General features: G+C 42.1%; 1 protein-coding gene across 9 annotated transcripts in view; it reads right to left on the bottom strand.

Moving 5' to 3' along the window:
* CREB1 (cAMP responsive element binding protein 1) overlaps positions 1 to 16,983 on the bottom strand; it is a 49,670-nt gene extending 32,687 nt beyond the window's left edge. For 2 of the 9 annotated variants that reach the window (XR_009245496.1, XM_058664912.1), the window contains exons 1-2: positions 16,712 to 16,957; positions 742 to 893 (exon numbers count right to left, since the gene is read on the bottom strand). The gene's annotated coding sequence lies outside the window, so the exon portion shown is untranslated. Of the gene's footprint in view, positions 1 to 741; positions 894 to 16,711 lie in introns of all 9 variants that reach the window. The other 7 variants (XM_058664913.1, XM_058664916.1, XM_058664917.1 and 4 more) reach the window with 7 other exon arrangements.
* Positions 16,984 to 24,839: the final 7,856 nt, after the last annotated feature.

Below are 24,839 nucleotides of genomic sequence, written 5' to 3'. Positions count from 1 at the left end.
CTCTGAGTTAACAGCCACTACAGGTTTTCACCTTACAAGTGCTGAAATAACAGTCTTCCAGACGACTGAAGCCTGCATTTCAAGTGCGGGCATTTACACTGTACTTTAAAAGCTTCTGCTTTCTTTTGTTTATATTCTCAGGTGTGCAGAGAAAAGACAGTACACTGTTACATGTAAAATCTTCAATGTTCCTATTACGTCAGTACTAGTCTGGCCAGTCAGTACCAGATCTGTCTTCTCACCCAGATCCAGTATGGGCTATTTCAACTAATGTAAACATTTCCAAAATTGTCTGAACATTCCTATTTCACTAACGAAATCTGAATTTTTTGAGACTTAAAAATACTGAAGAATGTTCTAAAATAGTAAAAGTACCAGGTACATATGAATTCAGAATGTTGTATGATTAGCTTTGGAATACTGAAGACAGAAAAAAACCTCAGAACTGTCTTACAATATAGAATTGGCTTCAGAGCTTGTGATTCCTGTTTTTATAATTCTGAATTTTAAAATTAATTTGGGATTAATAATTAAGATCTGGAGACTTTCATAATTTAGTACTAAAAATTAATGAGTCACCCTTTGGAAACTACGCATTTATAACAAATTACAAAATTCCGCCAGCCTAGGACAAATAAATAATTTTAGCCAATTCACAGAGATACATAACATTTTGCTATAATCAGTTTCAAAATTCTACCTCCTAAGATTAAAAATAAAAAGTGAAGTGATTCCATTTACCTAATCTTGACAGAAACAAAGAATGCTGCTGTAGGTAGTTGGGGAAGGGAGCCTAACACTTGGTAGAAAGCTGGATTTGTCATGAAGCGGCACTGTCAGCAAGGGGTTGCTGGATAAATGACTTTAAGCGTTTTATGTTTCAGTTTCCTCATCTGTAAAAACAAGAAGGATTGATTAAAAGATTTTTCCAATTTAAAATTCTCTGATCCTAATAACTGAGATCACAAAAAGGTACACATACACATAATGAAAATATTATTTATGGTAAGGGTAGTATCTTTTCGTAAAAGATGTAAATATACATTACAAAGGAATACGAAAGCAGACAGAAAGGGTTACTTAGCTTCCTGATCTTGGATAAATACCGAAATATCATTCTTTTTGTATGCAATACCACAAGATGGCAATACAATTGAGACGTGTAGTTAGTGTCTCTCATGTGTTAAGTCACTTGTCATAACTAAGTAGTTTTAATCCTTTTCTTAATTTTCAAAGAGGATTAAGTAATTTTCCCTTCAATTAAGAAATTTTACCTGATTACATTTTTTCAAATGCAAAGGGTTTTTGTATCATTCCAGGGTAAAGGTAGTAGCAGAGAGAAATGTAAAGTGAGTATTTCCATGCTATTCCAAAGACAGTATGTTCTGTGGTAGTGTTTTGTAGGAGAGCAGCAAAATGCCAAAGAAACATTAATCACGAATAATAGTATGACAAAAACTTGGGGAAGAGTAACTTTTCTGATAAATAGTATCAGCAAATGCCTGAGCTATGAGCTTTTGGAGGAATGAGCTACTCAGTGACTTTACCTTTCTATGGCAAAGAAAAACAACAAATGGTAATACAGAATGAGCATGCTATGAAGTAACTGACAACTAATCGGGCAAAATGAGAAGACACTCTGAAAGTTATTTTGGGAAGCCTGTTGGCAGCACAGCAAGTTAACATCAGAGCCCTGGTTTGAGTCCCAGACTGCTCCAGCTCCGTTATTCCCTGCAGACCCACCTGGGAAAGCAGAAGACGGCCAGGGTATCCAGCCTCCTGAGCATCACCCCCCTCCCCGCCCAGTGGCCTGCCTGGTTGTATTTGGAAGAGAGGTCTTTCATTCTGCCTTTCAAGTAAGTAAATAATTTTCTTTAAAAAGTAAGTTATTGGGTTTCAAATTCTAACAACACAATGAACTTAACCTGTCTAGAGCAATAGGTCCTGGGAAAATTCACTCTTCAAAACCTGAGTACTCCGTATCAAGCATGGTTTAAGCCACTGAGGTTAAAGCTCCACCTTTACAGAGCTCCACCTTTACTCTAACGTATGGAGACAGGGAAACAGAGCAAAGGAAAATGTAACACAAGTCAGATGGTAGGAAGTCCTGGGTCGAAATGCAAAGCTGGGGGAAAAGTGGTGGAGGAATTATGAGTCAATGAAGCCTTCATGATCAGGTAGCAATTAAAATTCACCCATTCAGCAACTATCCAGAACTACACTGAATGAGGGACAAATTCTGCTAGAACTATTTTCCTATCTATCTGCCAAAAGCAAGTTTACAACTGACAAGCTAAAGCTTACCAAAGGAAAAGCAAGCCTATATCACCCCTTTGTTTGTAATAATTAAGCAAACAATGCTGTATGCCTTGTCCTTTACAATAAGATATCCTGGCCTTTTAGAAGTAATGCACCTGGGAAAACAAAGTTGGTCCACAGGAGAACCACAACTCCCTCCCACCCCAAACCATTACAATCCTTTACACTGTAGTTCAACTTTATGAAAAATTAACCCATCTTCCCCATAACCTACCAAGAATAACTTAGTATATCAAACTTAGTATATCAAAATTCAGTACCATTTAGGATGAAATATTAAAAGAGAATTGTGAATTTTGGTTGAATAAGTAATGCATTCCTTAGTAAAGGAAATGCACTATGATTTTATAAAACAGCAAAGATCTATATACTAATAAGTGGATCACTACTCAACCTCTCACCAATCCAAATTCCTGAGCCTTAGGGACATCACATACTTCATGGTCTCCAGGGATACCACTGCCAAAGGCATATTTGGACACATGATTTTGGAACTAAAGGACTATTTTTGTTGTCACATCATATACTATTCTGTGGAAATATATGTAAAAACAACTACATGTGACGTGCAATGGTTTCTACATTGATACTTTGTACTTAGATTTGGCTTTTAGGGCAATTACTGGATTAACCTTGTTAGCATTCTTACACATTCAACATATCTTGATTTTCTAAAGTAAAAAACAGTGGGAAAATTCAGTTGCTATACAGCAGATATCAGCTTTTCAGGAACCAACAATCATATTGCTTTTCTCTTTCTTGCCTATTATTTTAGTTGTTAATCTTGAAATACTTGTCATTTATCTTCATCAGATGTCCGATTTAGCAGAATGGAGATGTATGCAATCAATACTGGAAAGTTAGTGATGGTCCAGGTTTCAGATGCTAGTAACATACCATTTTGATGAACACAGCACATCTTCAATGAAAGAAGATAAAAAGTATATTCAAATATTATATGTGTAAAAAAACCCACAAATATTATATGTGTATATTTGCACACATTCAGCAGACCTACCTCAGGGGCATAAACTTTAGACTAACGACACTCTAACAAAATGACATTAAAAAATTTTAAAGAACAAGTTAGAACAGGCAACTTGAGCAACTAAATTGGTAATCATATCAAGTTAAGTAAATCGTAATTTAGTTTTCAAATAGCTTTCTCTGGGATTCTACCTACATCTTTCCCCTTTAAATGGAGAAATCCATATTTCAGCTTTTAGCCTAGCTTTATATGAATTCTAGGATTTCAATTGGATGAAATTTAATACATTTATAAAAATTAGAAGTTCAAACATTGACTTAAGATCTTTATATTCCCTTGACCCATTGTGCCCTAATCAACCATGTAAAGATCGTCAAAATAAAGCAACTAAAAAATCTTTATATTAACAACACAATATAACCTGACAGCCAACAACCACAAAAACGTTGACATATAGCAAAAACAGAATCTTTTCAGAATTGCTTGAAAATATTTCCCAGCTTATGTTTATGGAGTTTAAATCAGAGAACCTTAAAATTCAGTACATATAGTTTTATAATTTATTGAAATTTTGTGATTTGCCAGTATTTGAATACCAACTTTTAAAAAATGGTTTTCTTTTAAAATTATCTGTTTTTTTAAAGATTTATTTTTATTGAAAAGTCAGATATAGAGAGGAGGAGAGATATAGAGGAAGGTCTTCCATCCGCTGGTTCATTCCGCAAGTGGCTGCAATGGCCAGAGCTGAGCTGATCCAAAGCCTAGAACTTCTAGGTATCCTATGTGGGTGCAGGGTTGTCCTGAAATGTTTTCCCAGGTCACAAGCAGGGAGCTAGACGGGAAGCGGGGTTGCCGGGATTAGAACCGGCACCCATAAGAGATCCCAGAGCTCATAAGGAGAGGACTTCAGCCAGTAGGCTACTGTGCTGGGCTCCTGGATGCCATCTTTTATAAGTAAACTTACTTTTCCCCACCTTGCCAAGTGCTAGCATCCCATATGGGCTCAAGTTCTAATTCCGACAGATCCGCTTCCCATCCAGCTCCCTGATTCTGGCCTGGGAAAGCAGTAAAGGACGGCCCAAAGCCTTGGGACGCTGCACCCACTTGAGAGACCTGGAAGAGGCTCCTGGCTTCGGATTGGTGCAGCTCTGGCCAATGCAGCCACTTGGGGAGTGAATCAGCAGACGGAAGATCTTCCTCTGTCTCTCCTCCTCCCTATCTGACTTTCCAATAACAATAAAATAGAAAATAAATCTTAAAAAAAAATTAACTTACTTTTAAAACATGTATTATATTATGGAAAATTGTTGTTAAAGAAAGCATTTAGAAGTGAATCAGGGCCCGGTGGCATGGCCTAGTGGCTAAGGTCCTCGCCTTGAATGCACCGGGATCCCATATGGTCGCTGGTTCTAATCCTGGCAGCTCCACTTCCTCTCTGTTTATCCTCCTCTCTGTATTTCTGACTTTGTAATAAAAATAAAATAAATCTTAAAAAAAAAAAAGCGAATTAGAAAAATATGATACATAGAAATATTGTGAGGTTATGACAGTCATCTCGATATATGTAACTAAGTTTCTAGTCCCTTTCAACAAGAAAGTTTTAATTTCTCAAATTAGTTTTTATTTCTGTTTTTAAAGCATTGGCAAAATGCACTTGCCTTTTTGCCTTTAGGTAAGACTACTCATGGTTTTGAAACATGCCTTCATGTGCTTGGTCACAGAGACCATGTTGCTTAGCAAAGTAGCACCATGACTATGCAATATTACAGATAACACTTTATCACACTCCTTTCCATTCTGTTTTCTTGCCAAACACCCACATGATATTACCTGCACAGTTTTTTACACTTCTGGAGCTCTAAAACCCAGTTATAGAAATACCAACATAGGAAGGGCTACTAAATCAGTTTTAGAAATGTTAAGGAAAAACTTATTTCACACCTGCTACAGTTACCTTTAGAAAATAAACTTTTATGGTAACAAAAGACTGGAGTTGTTTTCAATTTTTAAATTATGCTTTATAAACTAGCTTAATGTAAGGACCCAAAGGTTACCACTCCTCTGGGCCTGGTGAGATGGCCGAGCAGCTAAATTCTCATCTTGCATGCACCAGGATCTGCCTGTGGCCTGGGAAAGCAGTAGAGCATAGCCCAAAACCTTGGGACCCTGCACCAGCATGGGAGACCTACAAAGGTTGCAGGCTCCTGGCTTTGAAGCAGCGGATGGAAAATCTTTCTGTTTCTCCTTCTCTATGTAAATATGCCTTTCAATTAAAAATACTACTACTAATAAAAAGAAATCATAAAAAAATGTTAACCCCTTAAGCTATGTGAAGATTATATTCAAATGGAAATTAAAGCTCAGTACATTTTTAAAAAGTTTGTGAAGCAACACAGGTTGTTTTGATAGTTCTGTTTTGAACTAAATTTTGAAATACTGTTCCTGGTGAGGTATTTACAGATTAGACTTGAACAGTGAAAATTTTCCTGAAGTGAGATAGCATAAGACAGGAATTCTAGTTGCAGCTGTGAATTCGCAGATGCAGAGGTAGAGAGCTTATATGAGTTCTAAGGAATTTAAATGGTGATACCACATAGCCTTTAGTGTTATAAAAAGTTAAAAATTCTTTATATTTTTGGCACTGGAACTGCATACACTAGTACTAAGTAACACACAAATTATTCTAATTACATTTGCTTACTAATCAGGCCAAACATAAAGCCCAAGAACTCAAAGATAGAAAGGATGGCAGAGACCGTTTAAGAACCAGTCATGGTTAATTTGCAAGGCTGGCAAATAACGTAAAGACAACAGCACAGATTTTATGTACAATTTACTTTATTCTTAAGTCAGGGTTCATTTTTGGTGTCATATGTTCTATGGAGTTAGACAAATGTATGACCATGTGTATCCACCAGCATAATACTATACAGTGTTTCTTGCATGTACAGTTTCTATACAAAATCCAAAACAAAACAAAGAACAAGCAAAAACAAAATCAAACCCTTGCTTCAAGCCGTGCATCTATGCTTTCAGTCCAACCTGACTGGTAGTGAAGGCCCATTTAAGGCACTATTGCAGAGCTGATTAATCTGCATTACATAGCCCAGAATATTTCTTTCAAGTGAACCATTTAGAAACCAAATGAACATTGCTTAGGAAAAAATTCTACTAACCATTAATAAAACAAGAACATTGAAAATTTCATTTACAAAAAGATAACACTACAAAACACTTAAGTCTATGCCTTCCTGTGTGGCTCTGCAAAGTTTCCCGCCTGAAATTCCCCAGAGCTCAGTCCAGTTATTGGTAAAATATGTTACAATGTAACTCATGGGTAAAAATCTTTAACTGAATTTCCCCACTACAATTGAGTATATGAGTAACACACTATACCCACATTGACTAATAGATTCCCTCATAACCAGTAATTTTAACAATATAATACATTAAGTTAACATGTTTCAAAGTTGTCATTTCTTCAGTTGATCTTTGCTTCTTTTCAGCTGCCACTCCAGACTGAGTGATGTGGACAGATAATAAAGGGAAGACAGAAGACCAACTCGACAGTCACCACTTACTCATTCTTCATTAAAATAATGGATTTCTGTTTGGGCTTTCATGGAGGTATTTACAAGTGTTTATATAATAAATAAGAAAGTAGTGTGTAAGATATGAATGATATCAAGAACATCAGTACTAAAACAAAAGATGAACTGGAATTAGTAAAAAAAAATTATAAGCTCTTGTACTTTAAATGTCACCACCAATAATATGAAAATATAATCCTTAAAATGAAAGAAATTTTCCATAGATGACATAACTGAAAAGGGGCTGGTAGCTCGAATGAACTATTGTAACTCAACAAAAGTCCCTTAGATTTAGAATTCTCCATAATCTCGTGAAAAAAAAAAATACTTGATAACATTAGCTGTCAAAATGGGACCTCATGTGAAACCTGTATACCTCCACTGGAATGGCTAAAATTACAAAAGGAGGTAATAATGATTTTTAGTGATGATGTGGAAAAATCAGGACCCTCACAGTGCTGGTGGGTAGTGTAAAAACAAAAAACCCTAGCAGCTACCATGGAACTCAGCAATCCCTAGGTATATACCCAAGAGAAATGAACCAAGTTCACACAGATGAAAGTTCAAGGCAACATGACCCATGCAGTTAAAAAAGTGCAAATGTCCATAAACTCATAAATGGATACAGAATGTCTATAAAATGGACTTTTAGCAATGAAAATTAATATATATTGTAACATCAATCATCCTTGAAAACATGCTAAGTAAAAGCTTATCGCAATGAGCAGTATGTTGACAGTATGGCCCCATTTATATATAGCATCTAGACAGATGAATCTATTGAAACAAAGTAGATTAGTGATTGCTTTGGGCTGGGATATGTAGAGATTAAGGGGTGATGACTAAGAGGTATGAGGCTTGTTTTGGGATAATGAAAATTAACACAGACTATGTGGCTACATATATAACTTAGTGAACACACTAAAAACTGAGCTACATACACTAAATGGGTGGACTACATGGCATGTAAATATATGCCAGTAAATCTTCTATTTAAATTTACTCAAAAGACAGTTACATAGAAAGAGATCTTCCATCCTTTGGTCCACAGACTGCAATGGCAGTCTGTCCTGGGCCAAACCTGGAGCTCAGAGTCCTGCAATCTGCCACACGGGCGCAGGGCCCAAGCACCTGGACCATCTTCTGCTGCCTTCCCAGGAGCACCAGCAGGCAGACGAGTCACCAACTGGTGCCTATATGAGATGCTGGCATTGCAGATAGCAGCTTAATGCTCTATAGAACACTGGCCCCTAAATTTTTTTTCTCCTTGAAAAGGATGTAAGATATGCAATTTCTATCTGCAATATATGAACCACACACACACACACCCTGGAAAAGACAGGGAACCAGAAGTAAACATTCGGCGTTCCTTTAAAACATGGCTCTACAACTAAACTATCACTTTCTTTATCAATTTGTGAGCATAGCAAGTTCATTTGACTTTAGCGTCTGTTTCTGCTGTCCACTCTACTGCCTAGAATGCAATCCTTATCTCTACCTGATCAAATTCTTCAATTTAAATTATTCAATTTAAATTCTACTTTTCCCATAAGATTTTTTCTTAATCTCCCTAACTCTGTAGCTCTGAGGCAGTAGTGAATATTCTTTTTTACATAAACGATATTTCGTGGGCCTGGAGGCGTGGCCTAGCAGCTAAAGTCCTTGCCTTGAATGCCCCGGGATCCCATATGGGCGCCGGTTCGAATCCCAGCAGCTCCACTTCCCATCCAGCTCCCTGCTTGTGGCCTGGGAAAGCAGTTGAGGACGGCCCAATGCCTTGGGACCCTGCACCCGCGTGGGAGACCCGGAAGAGGTTCCTGGTTCCCGGCATCGGATGGGCACAGCACCGGCCGCCGTTGCGGCTCACTTGGGGAGTGAAACAACGGATGGAAGATCTTCCTCTCTGTCTCTCCTCCTCTCTGTATATCTGGCTTTCCAATAACAATAAAATCTTTAAAAAAAAAAAAAAAAACGACATTTCGTTTTTAAAAAATATTTTTATTGGAAAGTCAGATACACAGAGAGGAAGACTGTCCATCCACTGATTCACTCCCCAAGTGGCTGCAACATTTGGAGCTAAGCTGATCAAAAGCCAGGAGCCAGGAGCCTCTTCCTTTGGGTCTCCCACGTGGGTGCAGGGTCCCAAGGTTTTGGGCCATCCTTGACTGCTTTCCCAGGCCACAGGCAGGGAGCTGGGTGGGAAGTGGGGCTGCTGGGATTAGAACCAGCACCCAAACGGGATCCTGGCAGGTGCAATGCAAGGACTTTTGCCACTAGGCTACCACGCTGGGCCCCAATGATGTGATCTCTTATTTCACCCTCCCTACCATAGCATACCATCTCTTGAAGGTATAAGTCATATATTAAGGCCTTATTGTTCAGAGCAACTAGAATGATCTTAACATCTAAGTTATTTTACTAAATTTCAAATTGAAAACATCTTCTTGTGATTATCTCATGAACTGCAATAAAGTTGAAGCTTAATGAATTTTCACTGAATAAATTATTAAAAGGTAGTACATAAAATCAAGGTATTAATGTTACTGGTCACAACATGGAGTGCGTGTTTGGTGGTTAAGTAATTTGTGGTCTCACATCAGTGTTTGGTTCAATTCCTGGCTCCAACTCTTGATTTCAGTTTCCCACTAGGACAAATTTTCTGATTTTGCAACAGCTTGATTGAGCAACTGCCACCCCAGGCAAGGCCTGGAACATTTTCCCTGCTTCTAGCTCTGGCGCTGGCCCAGTCCTGGCAGCTGTGGGCATTCAGGGATGAACCAGGAGATAGGAGCTCTGTCTGTGTATCTGCCTTATACAATAAAATCAAACAAACAGAGGAAACCAAAAGCCAAAAAAACAGTCACAGCAAACAATAAAATAGGGCTGTTACTAATGTAAGAAAATGATATCCTTTTAAGAGTACAAATATCTCAAACAGTAATTTTCACTTCAGTGATGAAAACCTATTTCTGAGTTTACAACTTCAATCACTTTCACCAACATGGATAATAATTCTCAACAACAGCCATTTACTCACCCTAGCCTACATTACCAGCATTCATTTACATCTGTGCTGGCACATAATTACAAGAAATGCATAGGTGTATAATTTTTTGATAGAAAAAAATCTGTTGCAGGGGATTAACCTGCCACCTGCAATGCTCCCATTCTGCAAGAACACTGGCTTGCGGGCCAGCTGCTCTGCTTGACTCAGCTCCGTGTCATGTGGCAGGGAGGACAGCCGAAAACAGCGCCAGTGTTTGGGCCCCTGCCACTCACGACAGAGACCAGGCTGAATCTCCTTGTTTTGACCTGGCCCATCCCTGGCTGCTGCAGCCAACTGGAGAGTGAATCAACAGGTCTATGCATCTCTCCTTCTCTCTGTAAATCTGCCCTTCAATAAACACGAACAAATCATTAAAAAAAAACCTCTAATAACAAAAAATTAAATCTTAGCTTCAGAGAAAATTCACTCATCTTTGAGAAGGATACCTCCTGTGACTATGGGCATATTTTTCCTCCACTTTGAACAGTGAGGTTCTTTCTTGACTGTCTTAACTGATCACTCTAACCAACAGTGGTCTTCTGTCCTTTCAGAAAAAAAAACTCAGCATTGATCCTCAGATCTTTTCTTCTCCAAGTCTTGTCCCTATTTAGGTTGTTTAAAGATCTTAGAGTAGTCTAATAGCAGGAAGAAAATCGACACTTCTTTTTTTAAAATCTGTCTGCAAAGTGGATTTATGATAAACTTTACAACCTTACCTCAACCCCAAAGAGAAGCAACTTAGGCATTTAAAATTTTATTGAGGGCTGCATTTTTTTTGAGATTTTTATAGCTAGTTTTAAAAACTGATAAACACATAGATGAGTAGAAATCTGTACAAAATATAAAATATCTTCATGAGGTCTTGTCTAGCAGAGCTAAGGCAGGAGAAAAATTCAAAACAGAAAGCCCAGGATAACAGATAAAGAGCTGAGACAGCCATATAGTTGTTTCAAGGGGAGAGAAATGAATTATGAATGAAGATGAAGAGAAAAACCTAACAGCTTACACTCATGCAAGTTTCATAAAAACCTACATGTAGGTATGAGACTACGGAATAAGCTTAAAACTATACTTATATATATGAAAGTAAGTTTTCTAACTGATTCAGAAAAGATACTTCATAAAGATTTTGGAAAAATGGAATTGAAACTTGATTTGGTGCCAAAATTTTTGACACTGAATGTATATTTTCATAATGTATATTCTGCATGATCCTGTGAAGTATCTATGTATATATTAAAACACAAAAAGTCATTGAGCTTTCCAGTAACCTAAAAATATGTTCTAGAAGGAAAAATTCCTGGCTTTACAGATTTCAATTATCTACACTATCTTCTCCCCCTAAAGCTCTAAAACACTCTGTAAATGTTTTAATCAGTTAGTAAAAATAGCACATTAACTTTTTTTTTTATCAAATACAAGTAAAACTTCAAAATAACAGCAAAATGTCCTCACATGACCAACTTCACATATGCTCTTGCGACCTTCACTATAAGCTCAACACACAAAGAATGAAACACCCAGGGACAGCTTTATTTCATGACGACTTTGGAGACACAAATAACTTATTTGTGTCTAGTTACTGTACCTTCACCTTCTGAATTTAATCAAATTAAAAACAGCACATGCACTTTAAATACACTAATACACACATTTGATATATACTATTGCCTAATGCTGCTCTGAAGAGCTTAGAAAACAAGAAACAAAAAAACCCAGACATAGAAGCAATGAAACTTGTGTGATTTAGCTTAACTGGTTAATCAAGGATTTCTGCAGTTGAGAAAGAAACAAAAACCTAACCAGTAAGGTTTATAATCTTAGTAGACTCACATAGGGGAAGCCACATTTTCAGTTTAGATGCAGAATATAAAACCCATTAATAATTAACACTAAGAAATTTTGGAAAGCCATCAAGGTAAGTTAAAGTGTACATAACCAATAAATAGATGCAGAGAGGTAGTATATTTTTATTAGTCAGCCATATTGGGTAACAATGCTCCATGAGTTACCTGCTCTAAAACACAGACTAGACTATATGAAATGTTCTGATAGCAAACTACAGAAACTCTTTATTGGCCAAAATAATAATTGAAGGCAATAGCCTCTTCAAGACTCTAAGAGGGCTGGCACTGCAAGATACTAAGCTAAGTTGCTGCCTGCAACATTAACACTGCAAGAATTTTTAAAGATTTATTTTTATTGGAAAGTCAGGTTTACAGAAACGTTTCACCTGCTGATTGACTCCTCAAGTGGCTACAAAGGCCAGAGCTGAGCAGATCTGAAGCCAGGAGCCTCTTCCTCTGGGTCTCCCATGCAGGTGCAGGGTCCCAAGGCTTTGGGCTGTCCTCGACTGCTTTCCCAGGCCACAAGCAGGGAGCTGGATGGGAAGTGGAGCAGCCAGTATTAAAATTGGTGCCCATATGGGATTCTAGCCCATGCAAGGCGAGGGTTCAGTCACTAGGCCACTATGCTGGGCCCGACTGCAAGAACTGTAACAGACTAAATTCACCAAGTGTTAAGGGTGATTTGTCTTCTTCCTTATGTAAGAAAACACTTAAAAACTTCATGAAAACATGTTTATTTTGGTAAAAATAACTTTTAAAATCCTTCATTGTTCCATGACTTTTTTGAAAATCCCTAATATATCATTATTTTAGTAACACTTGCCAAACATGACAATAGAAAGGACATAAGGCAGTTTAAACAACAGTTTCCTATCAAAAAACAAACAACTTTCACTCATATGTTTTCATCTAAAGAAATACGACACTATGGCAAATTTCTTTAGTTTAAAAGATCATGTAAGATCTAAAAATATGGGTTGGGCAAATTAGCTTAACTGGTTAAATGCTCTACCTCCAAGCACCGGAAAGCAGTAGAGCACAGCCCAGAGCTTTGGGACCCTGCACCTACATGACAGACCCGGAAGAAGTTTCTGGCTTCAGATTGGCGCAGTTTTGCCCACTGAGGCCACCTGGGGAATGACCTGGTGGATGGAAGATCTTTCTGTCTGTCCCTCTCTCTGTAAATCAGCTTTTTCAATAATAGTAACAACCACCACCTAAAAATTGAAATGAGTTCACTAACTGGTTAAGATACAAGTGCATCTATACACAATGATAGACACACAAAGAAACTCTTCATGGGCTGATATTAACCAACTGCTAAACTACATTACCTGGAAGGGAAGGGAAAAAACATGATGTTATAGTATGCATCACTGGTATAAAAAGTGGGGGGAGGATATGGATAAAACAGAAAAAACAAAAAGGGTAACAACTGGTGATGGCAGAGAGAATGCAGAACATTTTGTTACACTGTGTGTTCTCAATCATGACCCTTATGACTACTGAAACATAAAACTGAAAACATGCTAAAAGGACTAATATCACTTCACTAAGGGTGGATGTCTTTTTCAATGCTTTCTCCTGCCAGGCACTCTTGTTGTTCACTGTGTTCCCAAGAGTTTCTTGGGGATAGAGGGGAGACATTTACTCATCTTTGGATTGGCTGAAATCTATTAAATGCAGTGCTAACACCGTAATAAACAACTTTAAAATGGCAGCTCTTGTTGAGTACTTGTAAAATGCCTATTATTGTATGGTTATCACTAAGGAAAACTGAAGCCTGCAGAAGAAACCTGCCAAGGTCCCCTAGGTGGAAAGTTAAAATAAAAAGTTTTAGGATAAAACAGCTACCTAGTGACGAGTTGAACTCCCTGAGGAACTTTACATTTATCTCGAAACCCTATAAGTGTGGCATTATTCTAACTTTAAAGATAAGGAGACTGACACTCACGGAGATTAGAAATTTCCCCTAGGCCAGGTCACAAAATTCTTGCGAGTAGGCACATGACAGCCATGGCAAAGCTGGGATTCACATTCCAGCCAATGATTCTAAACCAGGTATCTTTCAGCTACATTGTTACACTTAAGTGCTAAATAATTTTAATTACTACAACTGTAAAACTGGGTCCACACGTAAGGAAAAAATTCCTGTTTTTTTTTTTTTTTTTTTAATTTTCTAACATCCAGTACGTTCTTAAATTCAGATATGGCTTCCAGGAAATAAGAATCTACCAGAAGTTACATAGTACACGAAGAAAGATGTTTGCAAGCCCATGTCACAGGTCAGGATGCCTAAAATAAGCTAACGTAGCTATATGTGATATTAATGGAACAAAATTATAAATTCCAGTGACACTATAAGGAATAAGTTACATGTAAGTAATTTTCGGTGCTGTGGGGAAAAAAATTTTAAATTTTGTTAAGTGCAAGTTACACAGTTGATTTCATTATACTACTATGCAGAAACAACCAAACGGAGTAAGACAATAAAGCTACTTTGCAAAGAAACTAAACTTTCAACTAATCAGATATGAGTTTCAGAAAGCAAGAAAAACAAGTGTGTTATTTTATGAATATGGTTTTAAGCCTCAAGTTTCCAATTCTGTAAATCTTCCAATGATTTAATATTTATTTCAAGTGGTATATGTGTGTATATATATATATATCATTCAATGTCATTGCAGTTTTTCTTCACACAGTACAATAGCACATAATGGGTTAAGTCTCTTAGTCCAGAAAAATTATCTCCACAGTGGTTAACACTATAGTTATAAATTCCAAAAGGAAAATTCCGTCAAAAAGAACTCCGTAGATTTTGAATGCCAAAATCTTTTTTCATGTAGATCCAACTAATTTTTACTGAACCTGGGTGAGTGCAGAGATTTAATTTCATGTCATATTCCTGGTGAATATTCAAATATCAATGAACAGAAAAGTTTGAGAAGTTTCAGCTGAGATTGCCAATCACAAGTTTTGAATCTGTAAAGTTAAATAATAAAGACCTTTTGGGCAAGACTGAAGACTACCTTAGAAAACAAATTTTTTTTAAAAACTCACAAGGGAAGACTTGTGCATTCTCCAAGAGAAAAAAAAATCTACTCAATTGCTGTTGGTTTGCAAATTTTTTTCTAAAGGAGAAAACAGTAATCTACCCTTAACAATAATTTCCTCAGTGTTTGGAAATAAAATTCCCTTTATCTGCATCTTCTTAAGTTTTTTTGGTAATGACAAATTGCTAACGTGGTCTTTAAAAGACTAGCAACACAGCTCAGTGGGTTTAGAAAAGCGACTTGGACACAGAAAAGGGCTTCCATCAGTCAAGATTTACTCCTAAACCAGAAGCCTTGCATGTACCATTCACAACTCAAGCACACAGTGACAGGTGCGTTATTTTTAAAACAAAATACCTGTTCATTTTCTTCACAGCACCTAAAAACGACCGTTAAAGGCTTTACTTTTAAATCAGGAAATGGTTAAAAGTACAAGACATCAAAGGATCTACCATGAAACCTTTTAGCAGGCCGACCTAAGGGCGCTAAGGCTACAGCGAAACTCTTCAGGAGGAATGACAAACCCTAAGTAGGTCATACTCCACGTCCTTTACAATTTCTCTTTTATTTTTCTGTTGCCTGCTTTTTCTCTACAGACCGGAGGAGGGGTGGGCTTTGTGACTTAAAATCCAGAATGGGGTTTCCTACGGTATGGGAGACGGATAACTTTTAACGTCTATTTTTAGAATATTGCTTTAAATTCACAGAAACACATGGAAAACCTGGTAGGGGGTGAGGAGAGACCAGATGACTCACGCGGCTGGAAATGTTTGCCTCCCCCCTTCAGTGATGTAAAACAAAAGTCGGCTAAAATCCTCATTTCAACGAAGTGTTGGAGTGTCAGACCTTACTAAAAAGGGTTAAAACCGAAACTGTTTCAAACACCAGCTTCCCTTTTACAAGATCCCAATAGTTTTTTTAGAAAGTTATTACAAATGTTTTTCTTAGCACCCCGTGCCTTCCAAAAAAGAACGCATTTCCATGACTACTGGCTTTAAAAAAAAAAAAAACGGGGGGAGGGCAGAGGGGGAGAAAAAAGGGAAAAAGTAAAAAATTCCCTCAAAAAGCACGACCTCTCATCAGCTCAATTGAGCGGCAAAGGGCAGAAAACAGCATTTCCTCAACGGCGTGGGAGCGGGGGCTGGGGGGGGGGAGGGAGTGGAAAGGACACGAAGAAAAATACAGCACGAGAAGAAAGCTTGGGGTTCGAACTTTATTGCACAAAGAGCGTGGCGAGGGGAGCGGGTCCCGCGCTGCGGCTGTGCCCCCGGCGAGGCGGGCACGCCGGGCTCGGAGGCCACCGGGAAGGCGGCAGGCTTCTTCACCTGCTCTGCTCCTTCCTCGTCCACCCCGCGCGGGCACCCCGGCGGGCAGGGCCGGGGCAGGGTCGGGGCAGGGCCGGGAGGCCGGCGGGGGCCCGCGCCGGGCCGGGCCGGGCCGGGCGAGCGAGCGGCGGGCAGCGGGCGATGGCCTCCCCCGGGGCGGCTCCCGGCTCCCGGCTCCGCGCCCGGCCCGGCCCGGCGGCGGGAACGCGGGCGCCAGCTCGCCGCGGCCGGCCGCCCGCACACACACACACACCCCCGGCCGCCCGGCTCCCACCCCGCCGGCCGCCCCCCGCCATGAGCGCCGCCGCTGGCTGCAGGCAGAGTCGCTGCCGCCCCGGCCGCCGCTGGCTCCAGTCCGCCGCCATTATTCTTTGTTCGCTGCGAGCGGCGGCGATGTTGTGGGGCTCGGGCGGAGGCTCCATCTTTACCGCGGCCCCTCCTGCGAGGGGAAGGCCCCGAGCGCGGGTGTCCGGCGCCTCCCCGTTTCCCCCTCCGTCCCCCCGGCTCTCTCGGGCTCCTGCCTCCTCCTCCTGCTCCTCTTACCGGTGGTACAAGCTCCTCCGTCACTGCTTTCGTTCGCGGCCCGGATCTCGCTGGAGTTTTATTCTCTCCCCCACGTAACACACCGCGTCAAACTACACCTCCGCCGCGTCACTCACCAACACTCCGCTTCTCCCAGCCGCCCGGGCCACAGGCAGCAGCAGCCGCCGCCGACTGAGGAGCCGCAGCCAGGGAGCCAGCCAGCGCCGCCCAGTGCCGAGTGCGCAGCGGCCGCGCACGGAAAGAGCCGAGCGCGGCCCGGAGCGGCTCGAGCGGCCCCGCCCCCGCGCCGCAGACGGAACTTGCCGAAGGCCTTCGGGATGCTTCGGCCGAGGCGGAGGCGCTGCTCCGCGTGTGTGTGGGGGGGGGGGGGGGGGGAAGAGGACGGGCGACGCGAGGCGGGGTGGGGAAGGGAGGGTGGCTGAGACCTTGTGAGGAGTCCGCCGCACCCCAGCGTGGCGGTCGGGGCCGACGAAGCCCCCCGCGGCGGAAATGTGAAGGAGGAAGCGGGCTTTGTGTGAGGCCCCGTAGGGGGAATTCCCGAGGGTTTGGCGGTGACGGGCTGGAAACCCCCCCGACCCCGCAGGCCTGCCGCCCTGAGGCGCTGAGCGGCGGGCTCTAGGGCGGCCGCGGTGAGTGCCTGCGCGCCGCCAGCCCGGGAACTTTGAAACGTGGCGGGGACGGTGTCGGGGGAAGGGGAGACGAAGGCTGCCGCGTGGCTCTCGGCGAGCTGAGGCCGCTCGGCCGCCCCGGGCAGGCCGCGACGGGCGCCGTGGGACCCCGGGGTTCCGTCTTCGAGGGCAGAGTTGCCCACGCAGCCTCCCCGGGAGAGTGCACGGGGAAAGCTGGCGGCGGCGAGCGGGAGCCGTCCTCTCAGAGGCTCGCTCACGGCTCGGGCTTGGGCGGGAAGCCTCCCTCCTCGGGCGGCCGGGTCGCAGCTCGGCGCGCTCGAAATCCGGCCCCACCCGCCCTGCCCGCACGCCTTTCTTGGGGCGGCATCCTGCGCCTCCTTCTTCTCTCGCCCGCCTTCTGCCGCAGTGGTTTGCACCCACCCCCACGTTCAACCTGACACCGTGGCTTCCGCGGCCGCCAGGCTGCTGGAACTGCTTCCCCCTGGGTCGCTCAAGGCCAACCACCGCCTGTCCTCTTCCTCTCGGTGCGCTTCCAAGCCCGGTGTTGCTTCAAACCATCCCGGGGTGACTTCTGTGAAAGAGCTGTCCTTCCTGTTGCTAGCGTGTCCGCCCCCACCTCACACACACTTTTCTTTTTGTTTGGTTGTTGTTCAGCCTTTCCTTTCTGCCCTGTCTCTGCACAACAAGCTAAAGTTTCAAAAGATTTATTTGTAAATGCTTTTTCAGACACTCCAACTGCCTTACCCCGCGGGTGCCCATAGCCTCTGCTGAGTCGAGCCCCGGGCCGCCTTTTGAGTCTTCCCTTAAGTTCTTTCTTGCTGGGCTGTCTCAAGTCTGAGGCTTCTTGAATTCAGATACTAGTTTGCAGCTGCCTTTGCTACAGTTGCATGTCAAGGACAGGAATGGCGAACCGCCTGTGCTGTATTGTATTCCTTCGAAAATGTTTTCCCACAGCCTTAGCTCAGTAAGGGGCCATATGTCCCTGTGCTCGGTCCGAGCCAGAAACTTTGCCAGCTCCCCCACGGGTCAGAATGACCTAGACTTGTCTCAACGGTGGTCCTTTTCCCCCAGCACCCATCCTAGTCTAAGCCGCCTGTATCTCTTGCTTTTGAAGTCATATTTTAGAAGTCTGCTGAAGTTGCTACCTTGCTGCGAGTCCTTTAGTGGTCTCCCTTTGCCCACAAGATATCCTATGCTGTGTTATCTGAACTTGTCTGCCTTGCTAGCCTGTCCAGCTGCGTAGCTCCCTGCACTCTAGCCATGTTTGTTTTGTTTTGTTTTGTTTTTTAAGGTTCCTCTTTTTATCCCTATTGCAGGCTGTTGCCCAAGGCATGTAAGCACATGCATGTTCCTTCCCCTGGGATTTTTTTTCCCTCACCCACTCCTACTTAACTGTAATTTATCACTCTCTTTTCTGATTCATCATACTTATAATTATTTGCTTAGTGCTCATGTAATGTCTTTCTCATTATCTGTCTTTCCTCTCCCCATCCCTGACAACAGCACCATTTCTGGAATGTACTTGTGTTGATTAAATATTTGTTAAATAGTGAAGTTCGGTGTGATCCCCTTGACATTCTGGGACTCATAGCCTGGCCCTCTTAGTGGATCAGTCCACAGACTAGTGGCTTATAAACAACAGAAATGTATATCTCGAGTACTCTGGAGGCTGCCAGCGTGGTCAGGTTCTGGTTGTGGACGGTTATTTTCTGCTTGTAGCCTTGCAATGCTGAGAATGGGCGGAGCCCCCTGGCTTCCTTTATCTCTGATTCCGTTCATGCAGGCTCCACCCTCAGATCCCCCTTATCTCCCATAGGCCCACCCTGGGCCCAGCTCCCTGGGATTAGGGTCTCAGCAGGAGAATTTAGGGAGGACAAACACTCTGATCACCTCACAGGCTCAGTCTCTTACTACTGCTCATATTGGTTTACTTTGTACCTCAGTTTTTCCATCTGTAAAATAAAGATGGTAACTGTGCCTAACCTGATGCTGTTACTATGAAGATTAAATGAGATAATGTATGTAAAATATGCTTGAATCAATGGCATGTACTGTTCAAGATGCTGCCTATGACTAGCTTTTGATTGATCATGTCATCTTTATGTCAAATACATTTTAAAATTTGAGGTTATTATCCTTCTGCTCTTTTGTTTATTTGAAAGCAGAATGAGAGAGAGAGAGCAACATCTTCCGTTTACTGGTTTACTTCCCAAATGGTTACAACGGTCCAGGCTGAGTTTCTCTGAAGCCACGAGCTTGGAACTCCATCCTGGTCCTCTAAGGGTGATGGGTCCAAACATTAGGCCACCTTCTGCTGCCTTCTCAGCCATATTAGCAGGAAGCCGGAGTAGCTGTGGGCCCAACTAGCTCTCACATGGAGTCCTGGCACTGGCATTGCAGGCAACATAACTGTTCTTAGACTGACTACGTGATATCAAAAGCCTTCATTCATCTTCAGTCTATATCAATTACTCATTGAATATGATGATTTTAAAAACTTACTTTGGAGGGATCCAGCACTGTGGCATAGTGAGCAAAGCTGCTGCCTGCATTGCTGCCATCCTGTATGGGCCCAGGCTTGAGTCCTGGCTGCTCCATTTCTGATCCAGCCCCCTGTTAATCAGCCTGGCTAAGCAGCAGTAGAGACCACGTGTACTTGGGTCCCCCTTCATTATGTTGGAGACCCTGAAGGAGTTCCAGGATCTAGTCTTTGGCCTAGCTGTTGTGTTGGGTTGTCTGGAGAATGAGCTGATGAATGAGAGATCTTTGTCTCTCCAATAAATAAATCTTAACAACATCAAAAAACAAACTTATTTATTTGGCAGGGAGCACTGTGTGGTTGGTGGAGACTCAGGCACTTCCTCATTACCTCTTGCCTCCCAGGGTTTGCATTAACCAGAGGCTGTATCTGAAGCATAGCCAGGATTCTAACATGAGATGCAGGGAACCCTAGCAATGTAGTAACTTCTTTCTCATACATCTGGTCCCACAATGACTTTTCATTTTAAAAATTTCATACTTAGGGCCCGGTGTGATGGGCCTGGTGACTAAATCTGCTGATTTGTGTCCTGGCTGCTCTATTTTCCATCCGCCTCCCTGCCTGTGGTCTGGGAAAGCAGTCAATGATGGCCCAAAGCCTTGGGACCCTGCACCTGTGTGGGAGCCCCAGCAGTTCCTGGTTCCTGGCTTTGGATTGGCTCAGCTCCAGCTGTTGTGGCCACTTGGCCATGAATCAGTGGATAGAAAATCTTTCTGTCCTCTGTAAATCTGCCATTCCAACAAAAAGAAATTTTTTTAAAAATTATTTTAATTTCACATTTGTTTTTTTTATTCACAGTGACCTTCATTTAAGACATATAACATGTGTATCAGTTACTTGCTGCTTCTCCAATTCATGTTTGCCACGCTGTCTGACCAGGAAGTCTGCATGTTTTAATTCATGTTCTTGAGTTCTGTCCCTGTGGCCTCTGCTACCACCCAGCTTTAGTTACTCATTCTCATGACCACTCATTCAAATGCAAGTTATTTTACTGAACATCTTAAGTATGTGCCAGGTTTGAAATTTAGTTTGGTATCTCCATAAAATAGATATGAGGCAGAAATGTTCAATTTCCAGCTTCCAGTTTTTATCTCTGGGATTTAGACACCATCTGCATTTTTGACTTAATTTCCCAATTGAGAAAATACAGTTGAGAGCAGGGAGATGGAAGCAGAAGAGAGCATACAGACTCAGCTTGAGATAAAGTAAGCCTGATAAGAATCTTGGGTGTAGTCCAGATAGGAGGGAGGTCCCCTGCGATGATTATAACACTTTCAAGGAGAAAATGGCGTTTCAGAGCCTTTCTCTGACCGTGGCTTCCTTTTCCTGTTATTTTTCTCTTGAGTCTGCTGCTGACACTACTTTTCATCTTCACTGTAAACTCCAGTTCCATGCTCCTGTCCTGTCCTTTAGTCCATTGCTTGTGGTTTGATTGCTTTCCTACCTAACTCCAGATCGCAGTGACCTATTTGACTTATTCTAAAGTCCCCTACTTTATTCCATGCACTTTTTAAAAATTTCTTTTTATTTTTATTAGAAAGGCAGAGTAAAGGAGACACAAGAAGTATCTTCCATCTGCTGGTTCACTCCCCATGTGGCCTCAGTAGCTGGAACTGAGTGGATCTAAAGGCAGGAGCCAGGAGCTTCTTCCAGGTTTCCCAAGTGGGTGTAGTGTCCCAAGGCTCTGGGCCATCCTCTACTGCTTTCCCAGGCCACAGGCAGGGAGCTGGAAGGGAAGTATAGCAGCTGGGACTAGAACCAGTGCCCCTATGGGATTCTGGTGTGTGCAAGGGGAGGACTTTAGCCACTAGGCTACTGTGCTGGGCCCACCATATACTTTTCTAAAAACCGGATATAACAGGAAATAAAACAGATGGTCTCTGCTCTTGGTGGCATTGAAACCTTTAGCCCCTCTACTTTCCTGACATGCTTCTTTGCTTATTTTTTTTTTTTTGTGCATTCATTCAGTCAAATGATTGTGAGTACTTTCTGTTGACCACTCTCAAAAATCAAGTTTTCTCCCCAAATCATTCTCCCAAACTCCAGATTCACTTAAGGAACTAACCTCTCATTTTTCCACTTGGACATTGTCTTATGGCTTTCTCTGGAAAGAAGGGCCTGGCAAAAGCTTCTGTGCAATTATTTTATTAGGAAGTAGAATCAAAGACATTGAAGGTAGAGAGAACCAGTGAATCCAGAGAAGAGGTAAAGATTGAGTGAAAGGGATGTTGACTTTGCTCTCTCAGATGCAACATGCCCAACACAAACATGTAACTTCCGTTTTGTGTGGGCACTCAACAAGGGGTGTCTGATGGGCATGTAGATTGAGACAAAGTACCAAGGGTGGTTATAGCCCGAAACTGGACAACGGCAATGGGGTCAGGATAAACTGCCGACGGCCCCACACGGAAACCAGGCTCTGAGGCCCTGAGCTGCTGCTAACCGCTACTAGGCCTCTCAAATCAGATCTGATGGGCCCCTCACATCTACACCTGCAGCCTATCCAATCAGTTGCTAAGGTAACAAATCTTGGCCTAATTCTTATTGCCTTCCCTCCTCCCACATTCCATCAGGATGTTTTACTCATCATGCCTGCAAAATGTACCCCCAAATCGACTGCTCATTACAGTGAATGAGCAGGGTCTGGGATACCTTCATTTCTGGGTTCCTGCAACTGCTTCTTAAGTTTCCCTATTTCCTCTCTTGCTGCAAACCAGTCAAAATTGTGTCTTGGCATTTTGGGGGCTGTTCCAATGTTTAAGATGCTCCTTTTCAAATGTCTACAGCTACTGTCTGACATTGTACCAGCGATGTTGGGACACACTTAACAGACTGATGGTTTTATGGCTGCTTATGAAGGACTGTACTATTGTAATAATATGGGGAAAATCAGTCGGGGGGTGCAAATTTGAGGGTGGGGTGGGGAAATCCCAGACCCTATGAAACTGTACAATTAAGTTAAAAAAAAAAGACTCCAGCTGGTGCCCTCACCTTTCTATTCTTATGTCTCCTCTTACAGTGGTCTTTCCTACACTGATTAACACTGCAAATACCTATCCCATCTTCTCTCATATACACGTTGTTTTCTGTAATCCTCTTACTCTTAATCCTTTTTCTTTATTACTTAACTGCCTTCAGAAAGATTATCTACTTTGCTACCTTTTACATTCATTCTTGATTGTTTTCCTGTATGCATGTTCTAAAAAGCAATATCTTTGTTTTGTTTATTGATGCATCTCAAACACCTGGAACCATGCCCTGGCATAGTATATGGTCAGTACATATTTGTTTATTGAATTCCAACTTGCCAGTTTTTAGTCTCAGGGTTTAAACTGTTTAGGCTTCTTTTCTTGGTTGCTCTTTCAGTTACAATGAGGAGGTATGTAATAGATCTGCAGTATTTAAAAAATTTATTTATGCATTTACGTTTTGTCTGTTTGAAAGGCAGGAGACTGGGTGTGGGGCAGACCCAGAGGACTCTGTGTACTGGCTCACTCTGCAAGTCCCTACAAGAGTCAGGGCTGGGTCGTGCTCAAGCCAGCAGCCTGGAACTCAGTCCAGGTGGCCACAGGCAGAGTGGGAGAGACCCAAGCACGTGAGCCCTACCTGATGCCTCTGAGGGTGCACACTAGCAGGAAGCCAGCATCACTAGCAGAACCACTGCCGTGGGGGAATGGACCATCCTTGCCACTAGCTTAATGACCAGGCCAAAGCCTGCTCCTGGATCAATGCCTGCTTTTCTCTGTATTCAGAAACTCATATTAAAATCACAAAATGACTTGATGGGCTTTGGTGATTGTTCCATCTTGCATTGATTCCATGAAGACTCCCAAGAATCTACTGCAGGGGAAAACTAGCTAAGTAGACCAAATTCTGAAACCGAACTGGGCAGGGTTCATTTCCTGGACCAGCACTGTAGAAACTAGTCACACATCCTCATTGTCTACCAAGAAACATGAGCACCTACTACATGCCCATTATAAAAGATGCAAGTTCAACAAAACAGGGGAACTTGTAGTGCGATAAAATGTGGATAAGGCAATAAATAATCACAATGTTATAATTATTTTTTAAAAAGCACATGTTTATAAGTGATAACAAGTAACTAAGGGTTGACCGTAGCAGAGAGGGCATTTAGGTAATCCACATTTCATTTTGCCATGTTAAAGGATTTCAGCTGATTTCTCATCCAGAATTATCTATTGGTGCTTATTACATTAAGACTTCAGGAAGTTTGGTGCCGTGATTAACGCGCTGCTTAGGATGCTTGCCTCCCACTTTGGAGTGCAGCGTGCCCCTGGGACCCTGTCAACCCTGCAGGAGACCTAGGCTGAGTTCCAGCTGCTGCCTTGGCCTGATCCAGAAGCGGGCAGTTGGGGAGTATACCAGCAGGGGAAAGATCTCTGTCTCTCTGCCTTTCAAAAAATATAAAATTAATTTAAAAAAACACTGACCTGTCTACAGCTATGTATTATCTATTTACGACTTCTTAAAATATGCCTTAAAATTGATTTAATCTAAAAAGCCAGGAATTAAAAAAATTATTTCTCCCTTTAGATACTTCCCCACCCTCTCTGCTTTGTAAGAGCTCTCTAGTCTGTTCACTGGTTCTCTGTCAATTCCTTCTCTGGTAAATCTACCCCAACCAGCTCTTGTCCCTGGTTCCCACCCAAAGTGCACTGCAGTGCTGTCTCCATCTTGTTTGACCTATCAGCAGCCTTTCGCACACTTGACTATCCTTTCTTCTTGTTACGTTTTGTTCACCTGATCTTACTATGCTTTGCTCTCCCGGGTTCAAGTCTCCACTTCTGGTTACTGTTCTCACTCCTTTTACTAGTCTTTCAATGTTGGCGTGAGCTGGGATTCTGTGGTTGGACCTCTATCCCACTCTCCTATTCTCCTTAGAGCTTGTATATCTTAAGTACTACAGCATCTCTAGCTGGTTATTTAGTAGACCTCT

This window comes from Ochotona princeps, chromosome 5 (genome assembly GCF_030435755.1).
Source record: "Ochotona princeps isolate mOchPri1 chromosome 5, mOchPri1.hap1, whole genome shotgun sequence".
Taxonomy (NCBI): Eukaryota; Metazoa; Chordata; class Mammalia; order Lagomorpha; family Ochotonidae; genus Ochotona; species Ochotona princeps.
Note: the sequence above shows the minus strand (reverse complement) of the source record. Positions and strands in the feature narration are given on the sequence as shown.